Raw genomic sequence first — 23,094 nt, 5'->3', positions numbered from 1 at the left:
AAAAAAGTGCGTAGTACGTTTTTCCTAAAAACTTACAACTTACCCATTAAAGGCCGTCCAGAAAAAAAAACGCATTTGGGACCGGGGGGCTTGCGTTTCAAAAAGGAGGAAATAAACCTATATTGCGTTCCGTGATGCTGAAACGCCGATTTTTTGGGCATTCACCATAAAAATTTGACGCGTTGTGGCAATTCGTTGCATACTAACAGGAAGCGCCGATTTTACGGGAACGAGGTAGTCGAACAAGGCGTTGAGTTCATATTCAAGTAGGTGAAAACTTGTGTTTGAGGTGCATTACAGGTGAAAACAGAAAAGGAAATGCTCCGATTTTCAGCTGAATTGATATTTTGGACAAGTTATGCTCCTGGGAACTTATCGGTACCTCAAGGTGTACATCCTCGGAGTCTTTTCTTCAGCACTAGGATTAAAAACACGGCTGAAATTCTCCAGATGGAGGGGGTTCCTTTCGGATCCCTGGTCGCGGCATATGTACAGGGCTGGGAGTCGATTAAATTCTCGGTTGAGAAAAATGTCGCCACCCTGAACAAGGATTAACCCGGCGTCCCTGCCTACCGTCCCCGGTTGCAGCTCAGGCTCCGTCGGCCTCGTAAGCTACTTTCATTTCAATTAAGCCCATCCGAGTCGAGCTCAAAGCCGCAGCAGCCCCTGCGAGGCGCCACCTAGGCCACCCGCCAGACTTCCTCGCCGAGGGGCGTCGTCCCCGCGAAATACAGACTAATTTTCTCGGCGCCGCCATGCCTCTCGGAAAGAGGTGCGAAACAAGCGTCGCCGCTGTTCAATTCATCTCACTTTTCAGTTTTTTTCCCTCTCTCTCAAGCATGTTTCTACGAAAAATCGTATTGTGGCAACCGTAAGTTCCACACGGAAAATGAAATTGCTGATTTAACAAATTTTTGGTTGAAAAAAAGTGTCCGGCATGTTTCGATGTAGATTTTACAATAAAAGAACATGCTAATTTAACCGCTCCCGTGGTTCCACTTTCCCTCGTGCAAAATTTTGCTGATTCTTACTTAAAATCAGATGAAAAATTGGTATAATTTTCGGTCGGAAATTCCCGACAGTTTCCGGTAAAACTATAGGTATTTAGTGGGTGGAAATATTGCCATGTTGAAATGCAGTTACGTTCCTTCGTCTGCCAGGGATCGATGAATTCATAGCTGTAATGATTGATTAATGAATTGCATCCAACACCATTAATTATTCGAGGCATTGCCAAATATTACGTTTATTGTACATGTAGATCTAGCTTAAATGTCAAAATGATGGTTTCTATTTCCAGTATATTGATATAGCATTCATAATATGAGCCACTGGTTCTTCTCAAGAGAGAACCAGTGGTTGTGTATCTCCAAGGATAAAAATGAAGAGAACGGCAAGAGAGTGAATATTGCTCTTTTACAGCGATATGATCAAACCCTGCGGGTCGATTGTTCAATCGTTATCGAATAATCTTGATGGATAACTCCCTATCTTAACAATGATATATATCGATCAGGGTCATTCGATAACGATTCAAGAATCGAACCGCTGAGCGCTTCAGATTAAATATTCATGCCTCAATTTAAATCTGACAAATACGCTCGTCGTTGCCCACCGACGCGGTTAGTGCGAAAATATATTTTCACGCCGATAGGACCGTTGAAGAGCGAGATAGGGAAGAGGAGGAGAGGGTGTATGAAAAATGCAACGAAAAGGGTGGCGGCCGGGGACGGGGAATGAAAAATGGAGACAGAAAAGGGTAAACAAGGTAGCAACGCGAAGATTAATTTACGGGTGATGCGTATTCGATTTTGCAGCCACCGCGGGAAAAAACCCCGACGAGAGGAAAATGATTTGCGTTGATGACGTCGCCGCGCCGTGGCGATCCTTTGAAGTTGCGATTGAAAACTGAAAAATTGCTCCGCGGAACGGCTAAAAATGGGCTCAGCAAACTCAGGGTACCTCGCAGCCGGTGAGAACAATGAGTTTTTCAGAAGCTTAATGAAACAGTATTGCTAGCGGAATAAATTTTAAGAAACTCGAGATTTTCCTCAAAATCTTCCGAATTTCTAATTCCCCCAAAAATGGGCATAAACACGTTGACCAAGAATTTTGGAACAATATTCCGGTTCAAACCCCCTCTCCCCGAGAAAACCATATCATAAGGATTAAGGATTCCCTGAAATTTGTTGTTTTTTTGCTTAAAAAATTGTCTGTACATTCCTATTTCCTTGCCGCTCCATTCTAATCCTACGAAGTTAAACCCTTCAGTGTTTGTACACTAAAAGGTAATGCGCTGAGCACCTTTACCAGCAAACTTTTTGGATAAATACTTGGAAGAATTACTGAGATTTCTGGTGAGGGACAAGGAAATTTTTTAGTTAAAAAAACCCCTTTAAATATTTTAAGAATGAAATAATTATGATGTGTGAAGAATTCTTCTTGCACAGAATAATGTGCATATGCGATTAAAATGCATAACTACCCTTTGCTTCTAATCAGCTAAATATTCAGCCTTTGAATAAATCACTGGGTACTTACAGTCCGCAGTTTACGTTACGGTACGTTACGTGGCGATATGACAAATCTTTTGAGATCTTGAAAAATTCTGCGTATAAAAATATGAGTCCTTTCAAGTTAAAAAATGAGTCCACAAATTGCTGAGCACGCCTGCATTTAAAGCAACATCATTAATCAGTAAAACGCCGACGCAAAACGCAGAAACAAACAGTCAAGACTTGGCAACGGCCCTTGAAATCGCATCAGATCAATGGCCAATCCAGTCTGCCGATTGCTCGACCGCCGTTGCGCGCGAAGATAAATATTTGAAATTTACGCTCGCACGCGGAGACGAATACACACATCACCACACAGTGGTCAAAAAGAAAAAAATGCAGAACCTGTCTGAAAGAGTTTCTTCACTTGCTAACTTAAGAAACACAATCAAAAACCATTTAGACGAAAATACCCCAGCTAATGAATTACATTTCCAGAAAACATCAATACCCACATACCATTTTCGCACCTATAACGCAAAATTATTCTTTACTGCTTAAAATTTCCGAGGGAATTTATTTTAAAGACCCTGCAGCACTCCAAATTTATAGGCAATGTAATCAGTTGAGGCAAAACTTTTAAGTTCGGAGGTCACTGCTAGTTTTTGATTAGTGATGATGGATGAATGTCGAAAACAGCACGCTGCTATTGCTTTGTTACGCGGGTTTTTGAAAAATAGGTGTCATCTGTTTTGGACAGTGGCAATCAATGCATCTCTAGATAAGACGTACAGACATCTTAGCATCGATTCAAGATCTATACAAGCACGACCATGCTAATACATTTTATCCGGGGCCAATCCTGCCGTGCTAAGGAAAAACACCGTATGAGCCTTCAGACGTTGCCTAATCTCCTTCGACAAATCACAAAAAATCGGAAAAATTTGTAAACATTTTTGCCCCAATTTTTTACAGGCATTTGCTCGCTATTCGATCTGAAGTGTCTGAAAATTTCAAGGAGAAACATTCATAAAGTTTTTCAAAAATAAATATTTTCTGAGAGGCAATTCGGCTACTTTTGAATACTCACACGGTGTGTTTCCTTAACACGGCAGAATCCACAACATTCATGTTCCGTTTACCATACAAACTACTCTTGCGCTCATTCCTCGGATAATTCTCCGATTTTTTCGCCGGTTAACTTTTTTTTCCACCCACTGTGCGGGACGCAGACAAAGCTCCGGGCTTTCTCGGCACCGCGCGCGTTTAATGATGTCTTCGCCAGACACCTGTTACGCTGCCACCCCCCACCCACACCCCCACCCCATCGACCCGGCGTGCGTGATCGCCACCCCCGCTCCAGCAAGCTTCACAGCTTTTATTTAAGCTCTCCAGAATCCTCGACGCCGATCCCCCCCCCTCCCCCACGCCCGCCAAAAGCTAGGCTCTTCTCCTACGGAGGAACCCGGAGTCGGTTCTGCACTGCAAGCCGTAACGGTGCGAGGAGCTGTTTTTCTTTCTACAGCATTCTATTTTTTTCCATTTTCCACTTTTACTCACCAAGAAAAACTTCAGGCCGCGGAGAATTTGATATTTTGAACTGTTTTCAGCCGCTTTCGGCGTTGTTGCAAAAGTTTCTTGAGAGGATTCCTCAAACTATGTTTTTGTAAGGGCTAAATCGTTACGCATCTTGTAGTAAAGTCGGCTTGTTATCGATATGAAAATGGATTAGCCTTGCGAACATAAAGATGAAGATACTACTCGGAAAGAATGTCAGCAAACAGGGTGTCTACCAGTTATAAAAAACCAAAATTGAGGACTTTCGGGGACTTGCAGAGGTGTTTTTTCAAGGAAAACGGGAGCTTTGGTCCCGAGTACTTCTTCAGCAGTACTTCTTCTGCAGTACTGTTTCAGTACATTCCCAAGAAATCCAGTACCTCCTCAACAGAAAAATTCAGTAATTTTTCAGTACCTCCAATTGACGAAATTCGAAAAATTTCTAATTCTTGCTCAAATTGCGACAAAAATGACAAAAAATGAAAAAAAAGTCCGGACCTTCTTGAGGAATTTCCGCACTTTTTCAATACTTCTGGACCGACCCAAACAAATCAGTACTATTTTCGGACTTTCCGGACTTGTAGACACCTGATTTTCTAAAATCTTCATTTATGCACTTACGGATCTCTTCCCTATCAAGGCAGACTTGTTTTTCATGATAAGGAAGTGTGGAAGTGCATCTTACATGTCGCTTTGAAATGCGTTTCGTCTTGCACTCTACGCATTCGATTTACGGAAACTCGGAAATCGAGAAAATTTTATTTTTGCGGAGAAGCGACAACGCTAAGACGCGAACCGTGATTGCGGATTACAAAGGCGCGGATAGTTTCTTTATTGAAACGCTAACGTCGACTCGAGTAAGCTGTCGAGAAGCGCAGTATCTCTGTTCGTTCCGCTTAAGTAAATTGTTCCAGACACTTTACATCTTTACGCTAACTTTTCTTTCTTCCTTTTTTATCCTCCCCATTGTCGAGAAATGAGCGAGTCTCCGAGAAATGCGGATAACTTTTAAGCTCCGTTCCGATGAAAGAAGCACTAGATCAGCCAGCACTCAAACCATTCGACCAAATGCTTTATGGGTCTAGACTCTAGATTTTCAATTTCACTGAATGAGCGGAGCATCTTTTCCTGGCTAAAATATTATGAGACAAATCTACACGGTAGCTCCGTTAAAGAGAGAAAGAGAGCAATACGCTGGGAAAAAAAGTCGCTTGGATCTAGAGTCTAGACTCTAGCAAACATTGACAAGAAAAAATACTATTGATTCAATCGGACTTTTTGCTTGAATCAAAAGGAGATCCGCCTAAATTAGGAGGCTCGGCTCTTCGATTCAAGGAAAAAACTGATTGAATCAAGAGTATTATTTCTTGTCTATGTTATTAAGAGTCTATAATCTAGATCCAAGCGACTTTTTCCCCAGTGTAAAGAAAGGGAGCAAAATGTGTTTCAACAGATCCATCCAAGAATTCATACTTGAAATTAGGCTAGCATTTCTATCTTTATGAAAGTGTAAGCCAACTATCATTCTTTAACCTCCGAAATTTAAAAATTAGTAAGCTTCACAGAGAACTTAGTTTGTTGAAGAACTTTACATCCATTGAGCAATACTATTTCGATATATGTTGGTAGGCTAAAGAATTGGCACTTCAAAAACGTGACTACAGACACAGACTTTAACTATCCATAAAAATGGCTATTACAGTGGAGGAATGTTAAAAATAATACACTTTGAAATTAATTACTCAAGATGACAGCTGCAGTTGACGGACTTGAATTTTCACACACGGTCACGCCGTAATATGCATGATTTAACCTCTAAAACCGCGACCAATCGTGATCATGAAGTGATACAAAGGGTAAGTCCCTTCGAGTCAAACATTTAGAAAACGTAGCGCTTCAAATTTCAATGAGAATTGACGTTATTTCGGCTTAATTTTTGACAAATTCGAAGAAATATTCGGTTCTCTAAAACCAGAAGCGTCACCTGAACCCAAACACAATGACACCAAATAAATGCACCTCACACACATTGCACACGCAGCAAAATTATAACTTAGAATATTCTGGTATCGTTGATAGCAACCATTTATTTTCAGTACCCTTGAAACTTGACAGCAAGGCAAGGATACTCATTATAGTTGGACAATATTCTGAGAGGGGATGCGTAATCCGTGACTAAAGATACGCACATGAATCAAGACACGGCAACGCAGTCTGGCGGAAATGTGTCGAATCAATCAAGAAAAGTTATTAATCATTCGTCGAAGAGCCACGAGATGGGTTTACGGTGTACCGGATCTTGAAAATTCCGCGCGAAAAGGCCACTACACATTTGCACAAAATTCCATGTTCTATTTAATGACAAACCGTAAGTTTAAACCGATTTAAATGGATTAAAGCCGATCCCTCTGTGGAGTTACTTTTGATTTATTAGAAAAAGTACAAAAACTATCACGCCCCATTCTTTAAATTTTTTACCACAAAAACCACAAATTTTGAATATTATTTTAAAGAAATTTCTTATTCATCTATTTACTTACTTTCACTCAACCTAATTTTAATATATAAAGAAAAAAGAAAAAACACCATAAGATTGCCTGAGTATGTACATTCAGACGTCATTAAATATTTTCTGAATGTTTGAATTGAAGGGATTTTTTAAAAGCGTTTCTTCAAATTTTAAGAAATCTTAGATCAATACACCTAAAATTCATCGAAAACTTGGAAGAAGAATACTCACAAATCCTCTGAAACTCAGTGTTTCTTCGAAAACAATTTTGGAACGTCGAAGCTCTTTCCAATTACACGACAGTATTGACGGCTCTGAATCTGCTCCGAAAGTTCAAACCAACTTTGATAGAGACGAATTCATGTAAGACACACTATCCCATCCTCAACCAGTAATTCATAGATTCTAGAATAGTGGCGTGGCATGTTTTGCGATATATCGATTGATCTGTCATCTAACCTATGGAAATAATCGATAAACAGGGTGTTCGCAACAAACAACTAACAAATCGATTCTTGACCGTGGCTTCAAATGGAGAAATATCGATAGATCCCGAAGCACGCCACGCCAATGTTCTAGAAACAACAGAAAAGAGCGACGAGGCCGCAGAAAAGCTCGAAGCCCGTCGGCCTGATTAATACCTCCCTGTGAAAGAGGTCCGGGGACCAAGGAGGAGGGGGGGGGGAGAGAGGCTCGAAAAACAAACACGGGACATTAGTGTCGCAGGGACCGGGAACGGGGAACGCGCCGGGGTTCGAACCGGAAACGAACTGATGAGCCCGGGGAACAGGAAATGAATGATTCAATTAACATGCGCGATCCCCCGGGAGACGCATCTTCGTCGTGGGGACTTTATTTCAGGCCCGGTTTTTTGCCCCGCTGACGCAAACTCCGGGGATCTGCTCCGATCGAACCGAAGACTTACGTTATATCTAGATTCCGGAAGATCCCGTTCGATTCACAGGGTGTCCCTGCCTGCTGACTTTTGAAAACATACGTCTCTTTCACGCTGGTGCGTCCTTCTGGAAAACGTATTTCGATGGCAAAAGTCGAGAAATGCGTTCCTCCGATTGCGACGTTGCACGTATCCGATCAAGTTTCATTTTGTTCTAAGAAACGCTGACCATTGGTTACTGGAAATCAAAAAGAAATCCGTAGTGCTGGAGAATATTGACGGTGTACGTCTGCAACACTGGAAAAAAAACACATTGGATCTAGAGTCCAGACTCTTAGAAACATCGACAAGAAAAAACACTCTTGATTCAATCGGAGTTTTGCTTGAATCAAGAACCAAGCCTCTTAATTTGAGCGGATTTCATTTTCATCTAAGCGAAAATCTGATTGAATCAAGAGTATTTATTCTTGTCAATGTTTTCAAGAGTCTGGACTCGAGATCCAATGTGTTTTTTTTCCAGTGAACCACGTATCTCGGTTTGCGGCGTTTCAGACTTTGTGGCACACTTTATTTTTTAAATGAAAAACTACTCAACAGCAACTCCTAAAAACTGCCGTGAGTTCTCCTCTCGGTGCCAAGATATCCTGCAAAAACTTCAAGGCGTGATGTCAATTTGTTCTCCTTAAAAAAATAAAAGAGAAGCAGAGATTTTCAAACACCGCAAATGAGATCCGTGGTTGCGGACTTACGCCGTCGATATGTTCCGTATCTACATTTTGTTTACTTCCGGTCGTTCAGGTATTGATTCACTTCAATTGGATTAAATTTTGCAATAAGGAGTCACTAAAATGACATATATGTTGTTTCTAAAATGAGCCAGAAATATTGGTTCCTTATTGCAAAATATTGTCCTATTAATGATCCCGATCCGATTCAGTTCTGTCGTTTCTGTAGCAAAGGCGTGGAGCTACCACTGCAGACCCGAGTTAGGTTAGATTAGGTCACGCAACTAAATCAACTTAGCAGCGATGCGGGAGGGATCGCACGGCCTTGAAGGCGCGTCACTGCAAAATCGCGCAACACTTGTTCTGAAACTGCAATTCTTGGAGGTTTCGAAAAAAAATTTAGAAAGAGGATAGCACGATAACGCTAGGTCCATACTATTCTGCGGCAGAAACAAGGGTAGGAAATCAATTTCATTAGATACAGAAATTTCGGGTCTCAGTTTTAGTGCTCTCTTCTTGCATATTAGCCAGAGTGGCAACAATTATTTACCAAAAAACGGAAGGTGCACATACACGCCGTTACTGTAAGCTACCTGACCACGTAAATGTTTTTAACATCTACTTAGATGACAGTTCGTTCTAGCATTTTACTGGGCCGATTTTCATGATTTTTGCGACTACCAACAAAATGATAGTCCCTATATAAGCCTTTCCTATTCAGATTTTAGAAATTTGACTCACGGGGACTCGGAAAGCGGACTGTGAAGGGCGCGAAGCATCCTCTAGGGATTGGGCCACGTAGCGGCCAGGGGCATAATCTTCCATCCTTTCATGAACTTCTAAAATGTGTGGGCTGGAAGAAGGACTGAAGTCCAAAACTCATGAACCATGCTAGATATTATTCACAACAGAGACAAGGGCTCATGTGGTCTTCTACATCGGCCCTTTCCGCATGTCTCGGTCCAAATGTGCCACCACGAGTGTGTGTAGGGAACTGACTGCACTAGGACTGTGCGGCCCGAAACTAGGATCGAAAGCAGATGCTGTGCAGCATCATGAGTTGAATTGATGGTGATGCTCGCCTAAAGCGCGCGGCTGGGGCGATCGGATGTCCTTCCCTTTGTCTTTACGATCTGAGCCTGCTTCTGTTTTGTTTCAACTGGTTTCCGATTTTGCGTCAAATGGGTCAGAGCGTGAGAAAAGGCGGGGATGGACGGACGGCGAAGATCCCTTGGCGCCAGAGGGATAACACGTGGTCCTCTTAAGCTCAATAATTTTTCGATGGAATGGCTCCTTGATAGCACGAGACGAAGTCGACACCGGACGCTGTGGCCATTCAGGACCACCTTGGCGACATCCTCTTATATGACTACTACCTTTTTAGAGAAGATCAATGATGTTAAGGACTCGTTGACTAAAAAGAAGGTTTAGTTGGTGAAAAAATCAATTCAAGTGCGTTGAAGAAATAGAGAAAAATGTTTAGTACGGAGACGAGTCGAAAAGAGCAAAGAAATGAGAAACTAGGATAAAAAGGCAACGACTTAAACAAAATGCCCGATTGGTGCTAAACTTGAGTCTCACGAATATTTTTGATAACGCGCACAAGTTTAACGTACAACCGAATTTTCCGAAAACAGGTCAAAACTGTGCAATAAACTTAAAGCTACGCACAGGTTTACAATCATCAAAAATAGGTATGTTTCCTCTCTCATAAATTGAACTTAAGACGGTATCTTGTCACTTATTTTTGAACCAAACATGACATGACCACGCACAAAATGACTAACGGTAATATCAGGGATGCGAAGTAAAGACGACGTGCATTATCAGCTCTGAAACGCTGAGAAAGACCTTTGTACGTGCATTCGGTCACTCTTTTATTTTTTCTTTCTGTTTTAAGATTTAGTGAAATTTTATTTTCGAATTTTTCATTGTGTTACGAAGAATTCGAGAAAAATTCCCATTTTGTCTCAAAAATAAATATTTTATCGAGGGAGAGTACCTTTATAACGACGTTTACCCTTAACGATAGAAACTGAGCTCCAGTAACGATTAAAAGCGGAAAGAGTCATAACATTTTTCAACAACCATGGCAACACCGAATTCATGATAATTAAGCCATGGATACTTGAACCAGGGGAAGTATAGTTCGCCGATAAAACTGCCTCAACATAGAATCGAGGAAGATCAATTTCGAGTCTTCCATTAAAATTAGGGATGGACTCATGATGGCCGTAAAAGCGAGTTTTCCACAAGATGGATGAAGTACTGGTCGAAACTATTTGCTTTGACCGTGGATATTCCTGTCCCGAGCGGCCCAACTTTTAATTGCTTTCTTTCCGCCACAACTTTCCAGTCGGACAATTAGATTAACCTCCGCGGGTGATAGTAATCGACGGATCAGGAGCTATCGGTAGCTGTAACGAGCATATAACCAAACCATGGATGTCGGATTGCCGTAAAAAATTGCGTGTGGTGGTAATTTTAATCGATATCGTTCTCTTTGAACATTAACCTTCTTCAAATGGTCTGATTCCTAACAACCTATTATTTCTTTGCTTCAAAAGAAATCCTTACTAATTCAAAGATATCGATGGGAATTTTTTATCCAATCGTGATGTTTTTAAGTACGAGTACTTACATTCCGTACCTCATTCTCTCATTTTGTATCATTTTTTAATGTATCAGGTATTCCTCACGAGTTTTGTGCGCAAAATTTAAAAACGGCAAAATTAAATTAGTGATTAGTAAGTAAAAGTCTATTCTAATTGTATTCTAGAATCTCCCAAATTTTCGGAATTTTTTATGGTAAATCCTTGTGTTGCCGGATTAGCTTTGTGTCTTTTGCTCTATGACAAAGAAAATAACTACACTCCATAGAGCTTCATCAGCGACTTTATCTGAATAGGAAAATTGTTCAAACTGATCGTAATTGCTCAATCCCTTTGTTGCTAAAATATACTGAAAAAAGGAATAGCAATTTGTACTAGAAGTATGGTAAATTCTGGCATTAGCCTCCTTGATTTTTGACTTTTTAATGTTCGCCGGTCATTTGAAAACACTTATCATACTTTTGGTGAGTTCGATGAGAATTATGATCTTGGCGACCATAGGGTCTATTAGTGGTTACTATACTCATATCACCGTCACTCAAACTGTACTTTCATTTTCTCAGTATACAACGGGAGGTATATGTATGCGTGTCAAACAGAAGTAGGAACAGCTGAATTAAATTACAAGGAAGTATGAAGCTTGGAAATTATGTAATGGTGTACACACCTCCTAAATTCATCTTTACATGGGTCCTTTTAGCATAAACACGTCCAAATATGAGTGAAAACTCGCTGAGCTGAACTTGTAGCTCGCGATAGCTGAAAGGTTACAATTACAACTGACATCGGTGTGGGTAACCGGTAACTGTTATGGCAACAGTTTTCATTCTCCAACTTCTCAACTCTTAATTGAGCCGAAAGCGAGCTCATACTCACACTGTGGAAGCCGATGCCGAAACCGATGAGATGAGATGAGAGCCGGGAGATGAAGAAAAACCAACAACACTTGTCCTACGATATTTACCCCGGGCCCCGGGTCGGGGTTCCGGAGAACCGGTAATTGGGCCGCGCACTGTTGCCACGTCTGGCATCTCAAAACGCGCTCCAAACCGCTTCAAAGGCATCCGAAAACTGGAGGTGAGAGATAAAGAAATGTAAATAAATATACGACTGCATTCCAAAAACTTGTCGGGTTGGTACTTCCGGTTTTAATACCCTGTCATTACGGTACTAATGTTGTCGCGCCGAGTCTATGTGACACATAACCTGTATGTGTGCAGTGCATGTCCATTTCGAAAACCAAATCTGGCATTTGAGATGATTCATATTGAGGATGAAGAAAATTGTTACCCTGCCTCGTGGGCCTTGTAAAGACCATATAACTGAAAATTTTGGTAAAAACGAGTTAGCAATTTTGCAACATTCTACAGTGATAGAATACACAAGCTGATGATTGTAGTTTATATCCAATTCTCTGGGATAGCGTTGCAAACTGCGATGACAATGTAATGTTTGAAAAAATTACGAATCTAAGTAACCTCAAAATTACAAAAATGGCGAAGTTTTCTCTTCGTCCTGCAAAATTGTCAGTTTGCAAATAGGCGGTATCGTTCCTTAGTAATTGATATTCTAAAGAATAGAAAAGGGGTAGTTAAGGGCAGGAGCCAGTCGAAAAAGAAACAGGGAAACTTACTGATGAACTTAGTAATGTACTGAGCATTGTCAGAAAATTTTCAAAAATATACTGACGACAAAATTTCTTTTAAAACAATAAAATGAAGAACTGATCTTTCCTTTATACGATACTGATTTACATGCCAAAAGATAGCTCTCGAGCATGTTACAGATTTTGAGATTTTGGAGAAATATATATACATGTATTAAAAATGCACGAACGTACAGAACCAAACGTATTCCTATGAATCTAATTATTGCTCTTCCATTTTCTAGCAGAACTATGGTCATCGAAGCGAACAAAATGAAATACAAAACTTCCGCTGATTAAATCTGAAGATAAATTGGAGTTTTGGCATTTGAATACAATAATATTAGAAAAAAGGAACATGGATCATCTTGCGGCTCTCGGTAATTTGCCGAAAAGTTTATACGTCTCGACGTTTAGTCGTGAGAACGTGCCCTTAAGTCGGCACACATTTAGGATATGATCAACGAAATTGAGTTTTACAAAGCGCGTCTTTAATATCTTCCAAAGCTCCAAAGAAAATTGATAACTACTGATCGACGAAGATGAAGGGGGAAACGATGGCGATGATTACCAAATGATTTAACAGAATTCCATGCATAAACTCATGTATTCCCGCACACACAAAAAAATGGTACGACTTATTAAAGGCCAACCAGCTTCACTATTATGAGACGTTGCCAAATTCCCTCAGATGTTTTATTTTGAAAATAGAGAATCAGGCAACACTGAAACTTTAAATCTTGAGCATACATTCTTTAAAATCTAGCGTAAATTAACATGACGTCTTGAGGCATTGAGAGGGTTTTTTCTCTGTTAAGAAAATAAAATGTGAGACAAATTTCGGCAACGGGGGATGCAGTCGCGCTGATTCTGTTGCGATCCATCCAAATGCTTCACAGCAGAAGAATCAGGGTTGCCACAGAATTTAGAAATTGAAAGTTCCTGACATTTTTCTGATTTCTCTGTCACAATTAGGTGAAATTCCTTGACAATTGAGGATATGTATATGTCAAATGCTTAAAAAGTCATGATTTGAAATTTTGATCCGGCAAAATTTATTGTTCGAAACGTCAAACCCACACTGGAAAAAAAACACATTGGATCCAGAGTCCAGACTCTTGAAAACGTTGACAAGAAAAAATACGCTTGATTCAATCGGATTTTTGCTTGAATAAAAACGATATCCGCTTATATTAAGAAGAGGCTTGGTTCTTGAATTAAGCTAGATTCTGATTGATTCAAGAGTACTTTTTCTTGCCGATGTTTTTAAGAGTCTGGACTCTAGATCCAGTGTGGTTTCTTTTCAGTGCATTCTAGAAAGGAAATAAAGGTGACTTGACAATTTTTCCATGACATTTACGTCATTTTCTCTCACATTTCCAATTTTTTCCCGGTGTTCCCTGATCGTGGCAACTCTCGGGAATTTTACGACTGCACATCTCCGCACTAACTCGTTATTACCTGCCGCAGTTTTAAAACCGAGCTTTACGAGAGATTTTAGAGGGGACAGCGGGAGAGCAACAAAAAAATCGCGATTCGCAAAAATTCCTACGATGCAGATTGCCCCACGACGGGGCTCGAGTTTCCGCGCAAATGTTTTTTACCGGAAACGGAGGAATTGTTTTTGATTAGCGAATTAATTACACGTTTCCGCCACTAAAATTCGCGCTAAAGGAGTCACGAGCCCCGCACCCATTCCATGCAGCAACAATCAACAGGGAACGCAGCCCAGTGCGCATGTGCACGGTTTCCTCGCAGCGCGATGGATACGATGATGAAATAAGCCGGGGGCTCCTTTGGGGCAGGGAGTTAATCCCCCCCCCCCCATCATTGTAGAACTGACACTCGGTAAGGGCCATTTGGGTCAACTTAGAATGAATTTAGAAGTTCTATGATTGTGGGCAGCTTTGGCATCCTTTCAGGTGGAATTACGAACTAAATTATCCCAAAACTTAGAAGAAACATATTCATACAATGGAAAAAAAAAACATTGGATCTAGAGTCCAGATTCTTGAAAACATCGACAAGAAAAAATACTCTTGATTCAATCAGATTTTTGCTTAAATCGAAAGGAAATCCGCTCAAATTAAGAGGATTGGTTCTTGATTTAAGCAAAAATTCGATTGAATCAAGAGTATTTTTCTTGTCAATGTTTTTATTAAGAATCTGGACTCTAGATCCAAGGTTTTTTTTTTTTCCAGTGTAAGTTTAAAAGGAAATTCGTGCTTTATCAAATGAAATTTGGCAACGCCGAAAGGCTCATGCGTCGTTCTTCCTTAGCACGGCAGCGTCAAAGAGTGGATTACAGACTTTTGTGACGTGCTTATCGTTATTTTGCGAGAGTTCACCCGTAAAAACTCTATACGTCTGTCTATCTCTTGTAGATCTAGGTATGCAACAAAACCATTGTTCCTGTTTTTTTCCAAGGTCACAAAAGAATTTGCACACAATTTTCGAGTAAAATCCGACAACTACGAAGAGAAACACCCAATAGAGAGCAATACCACGTTCTCGAGTATCAAGCGCAACAAGTGGCAGGCTCTCTAGACGTAAAGCCTTTTCGCGAGCGAGCAACTGAATTTAAAACCATCATTTACGATGAGTCCAGCGTACCGATGATAAAATGCACTTGTTTATTGAAAATAAACTGAGCCCACATTTACATCTAGATACTTCTCGTCAAAACTTCAGAAACTTTCTTTCATTCTTTGGAGTTACTACCTCAAAACAGTTTATCCTTGATTAGAAACGATGAGTTAACTAAGGGGACAGTTCAGTCGTGCTAAAGGAAGAACGCCGTATGAGCCTTCAGACGTTGCCAAATTTCCTTCGATAAAAACCGAATTTACATGGAAAATTATGAATATTTTCCTCCAAAATTTTCAGACAGTTTCGTAAGCAATTTAATCTAAAATATCTGTAAATTTCAAAGAAAAATCCGCATGAATTTCGTCTAAAATACATGCTTTATCAAGGAAGCCTCGTTAGAAATGCTCCTCTGATTGAATTTCAAACTTCATGGGTTTCATTGAGTGTTAGAATGAATTGTATTTTTTTGGAGAAATGAGCGAAAAGCAATAGGATAAAAATAATATAAACTCACTCGAGGCAAGGCAGGAAAGTAGAAAAACGATTCGCTTCATGATGAAGTTGGTTTTTTACCTGGAACAAAAAAATACAACAAATCAGTAAAACTGAGATACTTTCTTATTTTTTATAACGATAAAAAGATAAATGACATCCCTAGGCACTATTGAGTATCTAGTAGAGGAAGGTATTCTAGTAGTATGAGGGTCAAAACATCATAACGTCTTGGCAATGCGTTTTGCCAAAATTAGGCATAATATAGTAGAGGAATCTATTGCGTTCGATGGGTCATTGCAAAATTTGCTCGTATAATTGTATCTGCATGTCGAGGGGAAAGTTGATGTTTCAGTTTACTATAACACAATTTTACATTTTGAGCGACACTTGACGGCGATTCAGATGTTTAAATTTTTGCATCTTAAAATAGCAGTTGGTTATGATTTGCTCATGAGCATTCAGCAAAATGCTTTCAGCTCTTGAATAGGAATGGTGATGACTGTCCTCGTGCATCATAATATTGACGGTGGTGGGGAACTAACAGTACAAAATACACTTTACGTCTGAAGAACCCTGAACAAGCCTGGCACTTCTATTTAATTAATTATTACTAGTTGATAAAAATTATGGTCAGAGATAAGTAAAATTTCAAAGGAAATAAGAGGGGGGAAAATATTAAATATTTCTAAGACGCGATTAAAGATGTATCCTAAATAAACGTTTGTCCGTGAAGAATTTGCAAGCGATGATAAACGAAGGTCCGAAAAAATTGAAAACCGCGTAAGTGCGCTAAGTTTTTGAAGTTCTTGTTTTGTAAACATTAAATGAACTGAGTTCATTGACACTCTAAATATGCAATGTGGAAAATTTGGGAATGCATTAAAAACTTCTTAGCCGTTCCTCAACTAGAAATAAAGGATTATTACCAACTATCTCCTTGGAACGCAGGCACGTGATGAAGTACACACAAAAAATCCAACGTTTAATAATTAATTACACTTAGACGGGGAGGGTGGGATTCTGGTTGCACACATAACGAGCTTTAAAGACACAGGGAAGAGGGTTCAAAAATAAGTCAAGAAAAATCGATGGGATAATTTCCGGAAAGCACAAACAACACAAAAATCACTTGGTGTGGGAAAAAATCCAAGAGCGCCCGTCGCGTCGTCGAAACAAGACCGGTCTCAGCGGAGCGCCACCAACACAAAATCCCCACGTGAGCGCGGTTCACTTGCCTGCGAGAAACTGAGACACGAAACGGAGTGCCGGGATGACCCAACCGCGCGGCTGCATCGCATCGTTGCTACATAGTCCTCATAAACAATTGATTTTCCTAAGTAAACAACTTTCCGATCAGACGATGGATGGTGCTCCATGATGGTGATCATCATTTATTACACCCTTCAAAATTTTCATTGGGAATTTCGCAGGAAAAACGCCCTAAGGTCCCGGGTAAAAATATCGACGCAATTACGTTAAAATGGTTCGAAAATATCTTTCTTCCCTATTCTAATATTCTTTCTTCTACATGTATGGAAAAAAGCAACTCTTCAATGATTCCAATTTTAAAAATTTGTTTTCTTTTCTATATTGACACATAGTTTAAACTTTCTACTGCTTTAAAAAAAAAATCTTTAGAAAATATACAATTGCTTTTGTGTAGCCTTTTTGTGAAGCACGAATTTCATTTCCACTGGGGAATCAGGAGCGTGGAGAATGTTAGGCTGGATCTATAGTAAAAGCCTCGAAAAAAAAAAAATTAAACACAATAAAATAAATAAAAATAAAACATAAAAAAGTTAATATTTTTATAAGTTTTAACAAAGGTTCGTGTGCGGATTTCTGCCATTCACTTCATTTCACTCAAATAAAAATAAACGTAGCAAATTTCGTTGGAAAGTATTGAAATGAACGATTCATTTATTGGCCTATGATACTCTGGCCTCGCGTCACTGACTAGTAATACTCTCCGTGTATAGGCACTCTGTTATTATAGTGCCAAAAGCCTACAACTGAAGAGTATTGTGCACCGTGCAACTCTGAAGAAGTAAGAGACGCAAAAGTTCCTTCAATTTTGAACATGCAACACGCACATCCATGGAACACGAATAGTTGCATCAAGGCGCTACAGTCAAGTTATTGTTGGTCTTTTTGTATTTAATTTGTACAGAAAACATTTGAAAAATAAAAAAAAAAATAGGTTTTAAAATTTATTTACTTAACCTGTAAATTGTTTTGATAATTTTAAGTTTCGATCAAAATCTCGCGAAAAATTCTACAGAAGTTTGCCAGTGGACCCGGGGACAGTCGTCGACTAGCGTATGTATTGCATTTAAAATTAACGATCGGCAAGGCTCGTAGGCGTAATTTTCAGATTTTTAATCCACTTCACGTAATGGGCAAGAACATCGGTCAGTTCGTGGACTGGGCAACAGGGGTATGGAGTAACCTGACCACAAATGGGACAAAAAAGTAGCCAAACCTCCAACGAGACGTGACATATAAATCGATGCGTGTAATATCTTAACAATTTTCTTTGCAGAAGTGAAATATTCAGCTGGGTGGATCTGGATCATGAAGAACTGGCAAATATTAATTTTACCATACAGTCTGGCAAAACTTCCAAACTCCGATGAGCTAAATCGAAAGAAGGAACACTTGAATCCCGGCTTGGAAATTCGGAGATTCCGATTGGTCTCGACGTAATAAGCGTGGCATTTGTTTGTGTTTTCTTGCCTTTTGAGGGGTAGTTGAAACACTTTGTTTGCCCAGGCGTCGAGACTGGCAAATGTCACGCGCGGTTCGAACACAGGGAATTCGTGGACAAATCGCGTCGAGATCGCGATCCTGTCGCCGTTGCCAGATTTTATCCCTTAGGGAATCAAAGGGACCTCCTTCAGAATTGCTATTATAACATTAAGTTTCAATCATGATGTCATATTCTCACACATTTTCAATAGGACCGATGAATTTTTTACTGACATAGCATAGTTTTGTGAATTTTTCTGAAAATTGAGTAACGTTGGTCAAAGGCAGCTCCTTCTTTGAGAGAAGCCAATAAAAAACACCGAGTGGGTGCATTATGGTGCGAGTTTTGCCTAGTCAAAGATTTGAAGGAACTTGTCTGAAAAACATAAGTCTGGAAAACACGTTCTATATCAATGTCTCGGCCGAGAACTAAGACAAAGAAGGACTCGTGGTGACTATCATTTGTCTGATTCTTATTGGTTTTATCCATTTGCTTTATCAGGATACTGTAAAGTTGGGATTTGGAACAGCCTTTCCCGAGTAAAAATGATCAGCTTAACATCGCCATGAGGGGTTGATACTAATGCATGCATTTTTCTAGAAAAAGAAGCTGGGCTTCTTCTCAGGGTTGAACAGGGATTTCTAAAAGAGGGAGGCCGGAATCTGGTAACAGCACTGCCATGTGGATTAAAATTGAGGAATTCTTTGGAACAAGGGCGTATAAGACCTGCAATGCTTTTAAGATTGTGCGACTTTTTATAGAATTTGCAACGAACCAAGTTACACATTATATGCTAACGATTTTCACAGAAAAATTAACCAAAATTACAAGATTGTTTCAGAAAAAGTCCTAGTAGGGCTTTCAAACTGTTCAACTGGAAACGATGCACTAAGTTGCACAATCTTACCTGCATTGCAAGCCTTGTGCGCCCTTGTTCCAAAGAGCCCGGAACTTGGATACAAGCAAACTCAACTGGAGGTTTTCCAAACCCAGGATAATATTCGCTGAAACTGGCAACCGTGCCGGGCGCGTGAGAAGAGGTGACAAGCAGTCTCGCGTCTTTCCTATTGAGGCAGAAAAATAAAGCTATCACCACAGCCGCGCCGCAAGACAGACGACAGGACAACGCGACTGTACGCGGAACAGCCAAGTGTCACCGGGTTCACGAAAATCTTTTAATTCGCGGACGTGCTCAGAACCTCTTCGGCTGGATTAACACCCCCCCCCCCCCCCGCATCGAGGAGTACTCCGCGGAAGAAAACTTCAAGTGGAACGACTGCAGAGGGTTGGTGATCTTGAGTAGCTAACGCTGAGATTGACATTCGAGAGCACCGTTGTCTTTTCTAACGCAGAGACTAACTTGCGGTTTCGAAAGCTTGGGGTATGGATTCAGTTTGTGACGATGTCGACTGAGTGTGATATCAAACTAATGATATCAGGGTATGATATATTTTGAAGAAAAAAAGAAAACGATTATATACAAAAGATGATGTCTATATTATGACAATTTTGCCAAATTCGGCAACAGCGAACTCAGACTTAGAGAAGGAGGGTGTGATGTCCGCAAACAAACTCCTACTTGATACAAAAACAGCTCTCTCTTGCAGTTCGGCAAAGAAGAACGAGAGGACAATAATTGCTTTGTTTCGGCCAATTCATGTTTGTTTTTGTAGAATCACAGAGATGGCAAGACATCTCTGGAAGGACGATCTTGTCTTAAGTGACAGACGTTCGAAAACCGGGCGATCGCGGAAAAAATCTTTCAAACCAAATCATCGAAAAACCTTTTTTCATTGGAACTAGTCATTGCAGCTGGATTCAGCGGCCGCGTCAGTTGTTAGAGAATGGATTATTAAGGTATTAAGGTATCGATTATTAAGGGAACATCGATCATTTTCCATAGATTTCAAAGGCAGAGCAATCGATTGCAAAGGACGCTGCGCCATTTATCTGTTTAACTTGGACTTCTCTGTAAAGATGGAAGCAAATGGATAGGGAAAAAAATGAAAATCGATACAACTGCAAGAATTTTACAAGTAAATAAAAAACTTGTTACTAAAAAGAAAAAAAAAAAAAAAAAAACAACAACAACAACAGGATGACAGGTTTTCTTAACTTTCAAAAATTTCTGACTTTACAGGGATTTGTAACTTGCCTTTTTGATCGAGTTCATCGAGTAATACATACCTACTCAAACTTATTTCACTTCATCTCACAGAACTGTGTTTTTGGGGCCAATTGCTCAGTATCTCTCTCTTTGTTAGAGATCAAAAGTAAAACGGCGAGAGTAGGACATTCGGAGGCCCTCCTCGGTGGACCCTGCGAACCCTGCAGCCACTTGTCGCAAGGCCACTTGGCCACCAGATGCTTTTGACGTCACTGCCCCTACGTCAGACGCCGCAACGCCGCGCCACTCTCCCCGGGTGCACCTCCCCCGCCCTCCGCACCCTCCGGGAACTCCCGAAAACTCGACACCACTTCCTCGAAGATGGTTCCCGGGTTTCGTAACCTGACAGCGAGGCGCTTCTCCAATGAGGCGATAGATTAATGTCGCGCAGCCGCCATGCCCACCACCAAACCCTCTGGGCTGGATGGGAAACCCGGCTGTAGATCACTGGACGGCAACCGCTGGACCTACTACGTCACGAAATACACATGGGATATTGAAATGATCCTGTGATGCCAGTTCTCTATATTATTTTCCTTTTTACCTAAGCTACAAACATATACCTCAGAAGGAGGAATTTCAGGATTTAAAGATCTGATGCTATATGAAAAGAAAAATAAATTTCTAGTATATCAGAGTTAATAGGAAGTAACTAAGGGAGTTGAACCTGAGTTCGACTCGGAAAGAATAATTTGACTTGCGTTAGATATACACATGTTAATTTCAGTTCCTTTGACCTTAAACTAAAATAAATATAAAAATTACTAATTAATTTTGCTATAGTAATCTACTAATTTTGGTTCGCATAACTATTTTCTTTTTAAGTAGAACCTACAGAAATGAAGATAATTTCAATATAACTTGGTCAAGGGCAACGCCACGACTGAATGATAAACTTTTCACACAAAAAAAGAATTTTTCCTCGTGCAGGATAAGAGCAAGAATTTGTCACCAGCATTTTTTGTCCGTCAAGAGACTTACTACAACCAGAACTCTTTTGGGGATCATCGATGTGTATAAAAGATGACGCATTCCTTTATCAGATAGGCTGAAGACATCGGAAACTTGTCAAAAATAACTGCATGTGTTTTGTATACAACATAAGCATCGATAATTTGCGAAGAGAAAAGGCAAGCCTGCACGAGTTGTTACTGTTTCTGAAGACGCACGATGAATGGTATAACGCGGGGGAGGGGAAAAGAGAGGGCACATGTGCACGCTCGAATTTGAATCGACTGTCAGTGCTGGTGCCTCGTAATTTTGAAAAATAGCTTCTCCATCGACCGCGCCAAGATTTGTGGGATGGGTGAGAAACTGGGGCCAGCGACATGTGCATTTAAGCGCTTGTTACAAATAACGGGTCCAGGGTGTCAACACAAATTTCGGGTCTAAACCAGCTGACAAATAAATTATTTTAAGATAGCAAGTAATTTCAATTGAGAATGATTTTTGAAATTTTAGGTATCTGTGAGTTTGTGTGTATCGTACCGTTTGGAACGTGTTTAAGAAATAAAAGTAGAAATTAATTTTTGCGTTGATCATGCTAGTAAAAATTAAGAATGTTTGTAAGTAGCATTTCGATAAAATCTGAGCCTTTTTTTAAAAAATTCATAGCTAACGAATGAAGGCTCTTTCAACTCAAATTAAAGCGATAAGTATGGAGAGAACATGCGAAGTTGGGTTTGGGCGCAAGATGCGACTATTTTAACTCCGCAGTAGGCCGGGTTGCATACTCTCGATTTTGCGGGCGGATTCCCACGCACGCGCTCGCGCTAAACGGTGCAGGTGCGATGAGTGTTTTCCCCGAGCGTATGAAACCCAGACCACCGCAGAGTTAAAAAGCTGCATTTTGTGGCCAAATCCAAGTTTGTAGTGCAAGTGCATTAATGAAGAGCAGAGTTCGTCTCTCGGAGAGCATCTCAGTTTGTTAACATCCCGTTACAAAATGCGACAGGAGTGTCCAGATAGTTGACCGAAATGGACGGCACGCTCGAGGAAAACACTAATCGCTCTTGTAATCTAAAGCAAAAACCGTGGACAGATCTCACATTTCGCCCGCAAACTCGAGCGTATGCAACCCGGCCCACCGAGGAGTTCAAATAGTTGCAGGTTGCGCCCAAACCTAACTTCGTTTATTCTTCCATTGTTTGACACTCCAGCATTATTCAAATGAAGAGTTTATCTTCTGGAGGGGCATCTCAGTTGGTTTATATCGCGTTATTTTGTGGGTAAAGTTTTTCCTCTTTTAACTAGAGAACTTAGAGGAAGTTTTATGGAATATCCTCAGATGATTCCAATTCCAAAAGTGCTTATGAAAAACGTTAAAATGAATTTTAAACAAAAAATCATGTAACTTAAATTAATTTTTTGATGGAGAAAGAGACTAGGATAGCACTTGTTCCGCTTCACTCGGTTACGACAAGAGCCTAAAATATTGGTTCCTTTTTGAAATGTGTAGTGCTACTGATCAATCCTCTTTTCATAATTATGCTATTCTCAGTAAAAATTTCCCTGTTTGATATCACGCTGTGTTACTTTGTGTTACTTTCGTTGGTGCCATTTGGTTGCTGAACACAATTCTGTGTTAAATCGACCCAAATCTTAGGCTACTTGAAGACATGGGCTCATGAAGAAAGTGTCCTACCGAACTTATGTA

At 40.2% G+C, this 23,094-nt stretch overlaps 1 long non-coding RNA gene across 3 annotated transcripts in view; it reads right to left on the bottom strand.

The window, feature by feature from the left end:
- LOC140224256 (uncharacterized) overlaps positions 1 to 17,272 on the bottom strand; it is a 147,185-nt gene extending 129,913 nt beyond the window's left edge. For 2 of the 3 annotated variants that reach the window (XR_011899558.1, XR_011899557.1), the window contains exons 1-2: positions 16,449 to 17,272; positions 15,542 to 15,600 (exon numbers count right to left, since the gene is read on the bottom strand). This is a non-coding gene — a long non-coding RNA (uncharacterized lncRNA). The remainder of the gene's footprint in view (positions 1 to 15,541; positions 15,601 to 16,448) is intronic. The other variant, XR_011899556.1, reaches the window with a different exon arrangement.
- Positions 17,273 to 23,094: the final 5,822 nt, after the last annotated feature.

The sequence above is a fragment of the Bemisia tabaci genome, chromosome 3 (genome assembly GCF_918797505.1).
Source record: "Bemisia tabaci chromosome 3, PGI_BMITA_v3".
Lineage (NCBI taxonomy): Eukaryota > Metazoa > Arthropoda > Insecta > Hemiptera > Aleyrodidae > Bemisia > Bemisia tabaci.
This window is presented reverse-complemented; position numbering and strand designations above follow the sequence as displayed.